The sequence below is a fragment of the Myotis lucifugus genome, unplaced genomic scaffold (genome assembly GCF_000147115.1).
Source record: "Myotis lucifugus unplaced genomic scaffold, Myoluc2.0 scaffold_7, whole genome shotgun sequence".
Classification (NCBI taxonomy): domain Eukaryota; kingdom Metazoa; phylum Chordata; class Mammalia; order Chiroptera; family Vespertilionidae; genus Myotis; species Myotis lucifugus.
The window spans coordinates 13,651,956-13,660,927 of NW_005871055.1; the positions used below are offsets into that span (position 1 = coordinate 13,651,956).

At 38.1% G+C, this 8,972-nt stretch overlaps 1 pseudogene; it reads right to left on the reverse strand.

The window, feature by feature from the left end:
* Positions 1-8,315: 8,315 nt before the first annotated feature.
* Positions 8,316-8,713, reverse strand: LOC102430259 (annotated as a pseudogene).
* Between the last annotated feature and the right edge of the window lie 259 nt (positions 8,714-8,972).

Below are 8,972 nucleotides of genomic sequence, written 5' to 3' on the forward strand. Positions count from 1 at the left end.
GAACACTCCTGGAGCCCCTGCGTTAGGTGATCAGGGAGACTATACCATGGGCCCCCACAGGATACCTACCACATAAAGCCTTCTGCCAAGTCCAGGGGATGTAGAAGCTCTACCTAATACTACAAACACAGGGAGGCAGCCAAAATGATAAAACAAAAAAACATATCCCAAATGAAAGAACAGAACAAAAATCCAGAAAAAGAACTAAACAAAATGGAGACAAGCAATTTACCAGATACAGAGTTCAAAACACTAGTTATAAAGATGCTCAATGAACTGAGGGTAAGAGTGATTGAACTTGGTGAGAACTTTAACAAAGATATAAAAACAAAAAATAAAGATATAATACAATAAAAGAACCAATCAGAAATGAAGAATGTAATAATTAAAATGAAGTATACAATAGAAGAAATCAACAGTAGATTATATGAAGCAGAGGATAAAATCAGTGATTTGAAAGATAAGGTAGCAGTAAATACCTAATCAGAAAGCAAAGAGAAAAAATATTTTAATACATGAGGATAGTTTAAGGATCCTCTGGGACAAAAATGAAGCTTGCAAACATTTGCATCATAAAGGTGCTAGAAGGAGAAGAAAGAGAGCAGGAAATTGAAAACCTATTTGAAATAATAATGACAGAAAACTTCCCTAACCTAGCAAAGGAAATAGATAAACAAGCCCAGGAAGTGCAGACTCCCAAACAAGATAAACCCAAAGAAACCCCCATCACACATCATAATTTAAATGCCAAAGGTTAAAGACAAACAGAGAATCTTAAAAACAGCAAGAGGAAAGCAGTACCACCTACAAGAGAACTCCCATAAGAGTGTCAGCTGATTGTTCAGTGACACTTTTCAGGTCAGGAGGAATTAGCACAAAATATTCAAAGTGATAAAAACCAAGGACCTACAATCAAGATTATTCTACCCAGCTATGCTATCAGTTAGAATAAAAAGACAAAGAGCTTCCCAGACAAGAAAAAGCTAAAGAAGTCCATCACCACCATACCAGAATTACAAGAAATGTTAAAGGGTCTTCTTGAAGAAGAAGAAGAAGAAGAAGAAGAAGAAGAAGAAGAAGAAGAAAAAAGATAAAAAATATGAATAATAACATAGCAATAACTACATACCTATCAACAGTTACTTTAAGTGTAAATTGGTTAAATGCTCCAATAAAAATACATAGGTGGCTGAATAGATAAGAAAACAAGACCCATACATATACTGCTTAAAAGAGACCCACTTCAGATCGAAAGACACACACACACCCTGAAAGTAAAGGATGGAAAGGATATTTCATGCAAATAGAAATTTTAAAAAGCTGGGGTAGCAATACTTATATCAGACAACATGGACTTTAAAACAATAGCTATAACAAAAATGGGGGGACTATAACAATAAAAAATGAAGGACCAGCAATTCCACTTCTAGGTGTTTATCCAAAGAAACCCAAAACAATAATTAAAAAAGATATGTGCATCTCTATGCTCATTGTAGCATTATTTACAGTGATCACAACGTGGAGGCAACCTAAGTGTCCATTGAGAGATGAGTAGATGAAGAAGAGTGTTACATATAGACTATGGAATATTGCTCAGCCATAAAAAATATACAATCTTGCCTTGTGCAACAATATGGATGGAGCTTGGAAGGTATTATGCTAAGAGAAATAGCTCAAACAGAGAAAGAAAAATACCATATGATTTTACTTATATGTGGAATTTAAAAAACAAAATAAACAAACAAAAAAGAAACAAACTCATAGATGCAGAGAAAAAATTGATAGTTGCCAGATGGGAGAGGGTATAGGGGATGGTGAAAAAGAATAATAAACTAAGATGTGCAAATTACTTGTTATAAAAACAGTCATGGGGATGTAGAGTACAGCATGGGGAATATAGTTAATAATATTGTAATAACTATGTATGGTGTCAAATGGGTACTAGATTTATTGGGGTGATCACTTTGTTAAGTTATCTAAATGTCTGATCACCATGTTGTACACCTGAAACTAATATTTTGTTAAGTGTAATAAAAAACTTTTTAATTTAAATAAGACAACAATGAAATATCACCTCACATCTGTTAGAATGGCTATTAACAAAAAGACAAGAAATAACAAGTACTGGAGAGGATGTAGATAAAAGGGAACTTTTGTGCACTATTGGTGGGATTATAAATTAATGCAGCCATTATGAAAAGCAGTATGGAGGTTACTTAAAAATTAATACTGGGACTAGAGATTTTCAGTTTCAGCAATCAGATCCTGAGAAACACTACAGTACAGAAGACTGGGATCTTAAGCCAGCCAAAGGAACACTTCGCTTTTTCATTTTTATTTTATTTTATTTCTTTTTAATTACTTTTTTATCTCTTTTTTTCTTTGTTTTCCTGTTTTTGTTTGTTGCTTTATTTTCTATTTTTTTCACATTATTTTTCCATCAATCTATTTTATTTTATTTTTATTTGCTATTTTTATACCATTTTTGAAATCAAATTTTTTGTAAATTTATTATTATTATTTTTTCTCATTCTCTTTCCTCTTATCCACCCATCCCCTTTCTACTTCCTCTATATTGAACTGAGATCCTCCCCATATTCATCCAACTCTTAACCTTATCTTCTATATATAAGCTCAGCATCTACAGATTCTGCCCCCACCCTCTTTGCTGGGGGTTTGGTGTTTGTATTTCTTTCTGTTGTTCTGGCATCCCTATTATTCCTATGTTGTTTCATTTCATGTTGTGCCATAGCTCCCTTAGGCTCTCCTCCTGTCTTAATTTTTTTCTCCAATTGCAGTTCAGTTTGGGTGTGTTTTGCTTCCCTGTCTTCTATTTCACTAATTCAGTCCTCCGCTTCTTGTAGTCTACTGTTGAAACTTTCAATGGTGTTTTTTATTGCAGCTATATCACACTTCATTTCTTCTTGGTTCTTACCTAAGCTATTGATTTTTTCATCCATTTCTTTTTGATTCTTACATAAGTTGTTGATTTTTTCCTCCATCTGGTTTATGCACTCTAGGACCCTTAATCTGAATTCTTTTTCTGTCATGTTGCATGCCTCTGTTTCACTTAGCTGCTTTTCTGGTGAGTCCTCCTTTTCTTTCCTTTGGGGGTTTCTTTGTCTACCCATGTTTGATCTCACTGACATATCTAGATGTTGAGTCGTTCACTGGCTGCTCCTTGGGTGGCAGTGGCTCCTCGGGCTGCAGTTGCTCCTCGGGTGGTTGTGGTAGCAACTGCTCCTCAGTTGGGAGCAGCTCCTCTGGTGGGTGCTGTTCTTAAGTGACTGTTAAGGTGGAATGACGGGAATGACCGGTCGCTATGATGCACACTGAGCAGGCAGGCAGGTGAGGGATTAGGGACAATCAGGAAAGCAGGTAGGTGAGCAGAGCTGTTAGGGGCAGTCAGGCAGGCAGGCGAGTGGTTAGGAACCAGCAGTCCCGGATTGTGAGAGTGATGTCCAATTGCGAGAGGGCTCAGGCCAGGCTGAGGGACTACTCCTCTTCCCCCCCGTGCACAAATTTCATGCACCGGGCCTCTAGTAAAAACATATTTAAATTATAGTAATAAAAAAGAACAAAATCCTTCCTTGACCACCAATCCAATTTTTCTTCCCTTAAAAGCTATAGCACTTGTTTGTAATCCATTCTTGAAATTTATTCCATGCCACTTTTCTTTGTCAATTAATCTCTATGACCATATAACTGCAGGTGATTGTAGCACCTTTTAGGTAATATACCTAAATACTTCATGTGCAGGCCTTCAGAAAACAAAACTAACAGACTTATGCACACAAGGATTTCATAATCTGGGAAGTTACCAAACATATTAACAATTATAATACTCTGTGATGAACACATTTTCAAGGTACTAATGACTTGGAAGTGGGGGCTGTAGAGAGGAAGGCATCTTAGCAGATGTATAAGTGAACCTCAAAAAGTGGGACCCAGCAAAGAAAAGGAAAGAGAGTGATGAAGGCCTTTTAAGAATGCAAACCTAAATAAATATAAAAAACTAACCAGAAAAATATTTAAGGAGGATGGTACATGGGAAAAGCAAAAGATCTGATATTGGAACTCTTACAGACCAATCTTGATTCCAGCATATGTGAATGGATCTTATGCAAGGCATTTTTACTTTCCCTAGCTGAACTAATATGTAATTGGAGAAAATGCCACTTGTATCACAGGGTTACTTTGAAGAATAAATGAGATAATATATACTAACACATGTAACACAGCAGTCATAATGCCAAAATTTTATTGAATCTGAATTAGCAAATTGTGATTTATATAAAATACCTAAATATTCCATTATGTTAGTTCAAATTCACTCATTCCATGAACCTCTTTTTAAGATTCAACTAGAATTTATTTGCATCTCCTCATGTTCTGTGCTGGATGCCTTAAAACATCACATTTAATATTTGCAGCAAGCCCATGATATAGGTGGCATTTATTCTAAGAAAACTGAAGCCCAGATGAAAAGTTTTTGTTTTCACTGTTTATCTGCAGCTGCAATAAGGAAATGTTTCTGGTCAAGTTCTCCATTTTTAAAATAGAGATATGAATCAGCTGCCAATTCTCTGCATATTAGGCTAAAGGACAGCTTTGGTGAATTCATATGACACAGCTTCCTCATTTCAAGCACTAATTTATTAAGCAAGTATTTATTGTGTATAATGAAGTGGCAAGGAAGACACAAAACAAACACAGGTAAAGAGAATCATACAGACCTTATGCAGTAGAGAGTATAACAATGAAATAGATTATTTTTAGATTAGTCTGTTGGCAGAGAAATGGTATGGAATGGGAAGTGACTGAAAACAAGCAAGGTTAGGAAGCTATGGCTATTGATGAGGTGTAAGGCAATAATTGCCAGATCTGGGATGGGCACCAGGCAATAGGAGAAAGAGAAACATAAGAGGTGTTCCAGAGGTTGACTTTATAGAGAATAAATGAGAAAGGTGAGTCAAGGATGACTGAGGTTAATCACTTAAGGAATGCAGGGAAGAGTGATGTCCTGGATTGAAACGTGGCATTTAGGGAAGACAAGGATGAAATCTACTGGCCCACAATGAGATTGAGGTAGCACTGAAAAGACTCAGGAGAGCTGGCCTGTGCACAATGCAAACTGTGTGACTGTAGCTGTGGGCTGAGTCAAGGCAGAAGACATGGGCTTGAGCTGCAGCAGCATTGACTATCCAATCAAGCTATTGGATAGTCAACTCTAGAAGAAAGCACTTACTAGTAGAAGCAAATGAGCAGAAATTCAAGGACTGACATCTAAAATAAAGAGGGAAATAAAGAACAAAGGCCAGTTTAATTAAATAAAATTTTGATACCTATTAAAATAGAATATATTTAGATAATATATTAAATTTTAGATTATGTTATATTAGACAATAAAGGAATATACTTTACTCTCATTTTTCTATGCCAAATAAAATGTAAATATCAATAAAGGAGAAGGCATGTGCACTTCAAATTCTGTCCATTTTTAAAAGAATCATTCAGGGAAAGGAAGTTATGGCTAAAAATGAATTCCTTGAACCAAATAGGTAATATTAATAATGGAATCATAAACACCAATGTATAAGATAGCTTCTACCAGCAAATTGGAATGATCACAAAATCCTAGAATGATCATAACATGCAAATTCATTCACTATTTTCCTCATTCACCCTTCCTTCTGCAAGTCTTAAGCAGAACCATGTGAATATGTCAAACAGATAAAAGTGTAGCTTCTCTTCTTGGAATTGCAGTGGAGGGAAGAATAAAGCTCTATAATCTGTCTTCCCCATGGCTCCTGAATAGAGCTGGACACCATAGCCTCTTCCCTTGGAGAATATTACTTCACCTAGAATAACTGGCAGAGTAACTAAAGGAGCTTTCTCCTATCAAGGCAGATGACTACCTGGGACAGGTTGAAGAGAGAAGCAATGGCCTGGAATTTATTAATTTCAACCCTGATAAAATCTCTGACACCAAAACATAAAGGTGGGGGGTTGGTGTTGTTGTATATTTTGAAGGAGTGTCTAAAGCATACTAACCTCACTTTGTGATGTTGACATATTCCGAAGTCTGGTGTGCACATTAGAAAAAAACTGAGAAAGATTACGTGTTTGTGGAATACCTTTCCCTCTAGCCACTCAAAGGAGGGTCACTTGCAACCCTTTAACCTCTTCCACCTTTTTTAGGCTTAGCTGCCTCAAGAATGCTGAGAACAAGGCAGCTTTTATCCTTGGGTCAATGGCTGAAATGCATCATGGATTCAGTCTAGCTCAGTCAATACTAACAGGAGCTCACAAACTCAATTCATGTGAAGGACAAGTCAAGGTTCCCTTACTTAACATCACAGTACTTGAACGCTTTCAGACATAAGCTGTCTCATAGGTCCTCTGTGGCCCAGGGGGTATAAAGACCAGTGACAGAATTAGGAACGAGAGCATGGCACTTGTTTCACAATCTGAGAGCTCAGGAAAAGTCAAGTACCCCACCCTAGGGTATATAGCTTGCCCTACCCTCAGAAAACTGGCGTCCACACATTGCATCTCGACCCCTGAAGAGGAGACAGCAACAGAGGCCAAGCCTACAGGTTTAAACAGCCTCAGAGAGCGTCAGTGACTGGCTTCAGGATAGGACCATCTGCCCCTTTTCCTGGAAACCTGACAGGTACTCCCCCATTACAGGAGAGCTGATAGAAACTCCTGGTTTCCAACTGTCCCACTGAACTGCATAGGAGGATCTCCATCCAGCTGAGGACAGGGAAATATTGGGACACTCTCAGAGGAGTGCTCTGAGATGATGAAACACACCCACCATTTCCCTTGAAATCTGAAAGGCACCTCCCCCTCACAGGAGACCCGTAGGTTTTATATTCCCAATTCCACCAAAAACTCTCTCAGAAACAGCATTTTCAGTGATTAAGATTGACAGCTGGCCAGAAGGTGAAGGCGAGCAGAGGCAGAGCCTGGGGAACCTGGGGAAGTTTGCTGACCTGTCTGTGAGTCCTATGCTGCTAACAAACAGGCCTTAGAGTGAAGGTTGGCCTTTCCTGCGTGCAGCCATATCCTGTGGAGACAGACACAAACTGGATCGCTTGAAGCTTATAACAGGTTGCTGAGAGCCAAACGTGGAGAGCTTCTGACAGTGGCTAGCACCAAAGTACCTCCCAGGAAGCCCAGAATTGGCAGACAAAATAGTCACCCTCAGTCAACAGAAGAACAAGATCAAAGGGGAGCTCCCAGGAGGCACTATACTCTGCTAAGACAAATGTCACTTCACTATTTTTTGGTGTGTGTGTTTTTTGCATTAGTCAAACCTCAGTTATTGAATATATCCCATCTCAAACAATTAGGTTCTTGACCAAGTTACTCATGGAAAAATGTCTCAGTCTTGAACAAAACTTTGGTCTTCAACCTGGTAACTCTTTCATGCTGATGTATCAGCATGACAAAAGGTGTCTCTCACACCACAAACAAAGGAGAGAATGTGAGTCATTTTACCACTAAACCTCACATAGATAACATCTCAGGATATTGTATTGTGAATATTTTTGTGTTTTTCTTCTTCTTTGCTTTTGTTGCTGGCAAAATGGATGATTAACACAATTTTAAAACATGAAGAAGCCAACAAGAGTGATAATGCTGCTAAGGGTGTAAAAGAAACAATGATCACAGGCAATTGAAGAGGTAGAAAAACTGTTATTGATTTGGATAAAGGAAAAGCAGTTAGCAGTGACAGCATTTTGGAAGCAGTGATATGTGAAAATACTGCATACTGCCTTCCTAAAAATCACCCCTGGAATGAATGCTGAAAATTATTAATTTAAGGCTCGAAGGGGGTGGTTCAATAAATTTAAGAAGTGTTTGTTTATAGATTAAACAGTACATTAGATATGTACTGTATATAAGACAGATTAAAACAAGGAATTATTTGGTGGTCTGGAGCAAATTAATTCATTTACATTATTTATAATGGGAAAAAGTAATTCTTTTTTAAACAAATTGCTTCTGAACAGCCTTCCAGAAAAAATTAAGTTCAAAAACTGAGGTTTCACTGTCTCTTCTCTATTGCTTTATTAATTTAGTCTCTCTTTTTTCTTTCTTTCTTTCTTTTTTTTTTTGCATAAACACATTTATTTACTAACGAAATGGTCGATCTTAATTAAACCAATTCAGAAATAGTTGCATGTAAAATGGTTGTGATAACTGAACACCGTAATGGGAAAAAAAGTGTGGAGAGATTTGCTCATTGAACTGAGCTTATTTATCCTCATGGCTAATTCCCATCTGGAAGGATGATGGAATTTTTACTCCATTTTCTCATAGATCCGAGTACAGTTGACATGACACATTCCACCACTAGCTTCCCGCCCTCCAGCCGCCGCGTGATGGTGCTCTCCTTCCCGTCCCACTCCTGGTGCTGGACCAGCGCGCCATTGACAAGTGGCAGACGGTCTGCGTTTTCCTGCCATCTGCTGTGATCTCTTCAAACTTCTCTCCCAGGTTGCATGAGAACTGGGTGGTCTTCAGCGTGCTCTCGGTTTTGACAGTGAGGTTTGCTGTCGGAAGTGATGACACAATCTGGCTTGGCCATGGCGCCCATTTTCCACAGAGCCATTCCCACGCCTAATTCCTTCATGGACTCGTCGAAGCCTTTGCTCTCCACTAAGTGCTATCTCCCTACCAGCTGCTGGATGGAGGCCATGGTGGGCACGGAGTCATGCGAGACCGGAGTGGAGTGCGATGATGGGAGTGTGGCCTCTTTTCTTTCCTATCTCTAACTTTTCTCACTCTGTTTTTCTTCTTTCTCCTGCTTTCTTGTCTTTTTCACTTTTCCTATTTTTATGTCTTTCTTCTTTCTTGTCTTTCCTTATCATAAGTTTTTTTCTTCCTGTTTTCTTCCATATCATTTACTTTCTCCTAGTTTTTATTCTTACTTGTTTTCTTCCCTTCTGCCCTTTCAT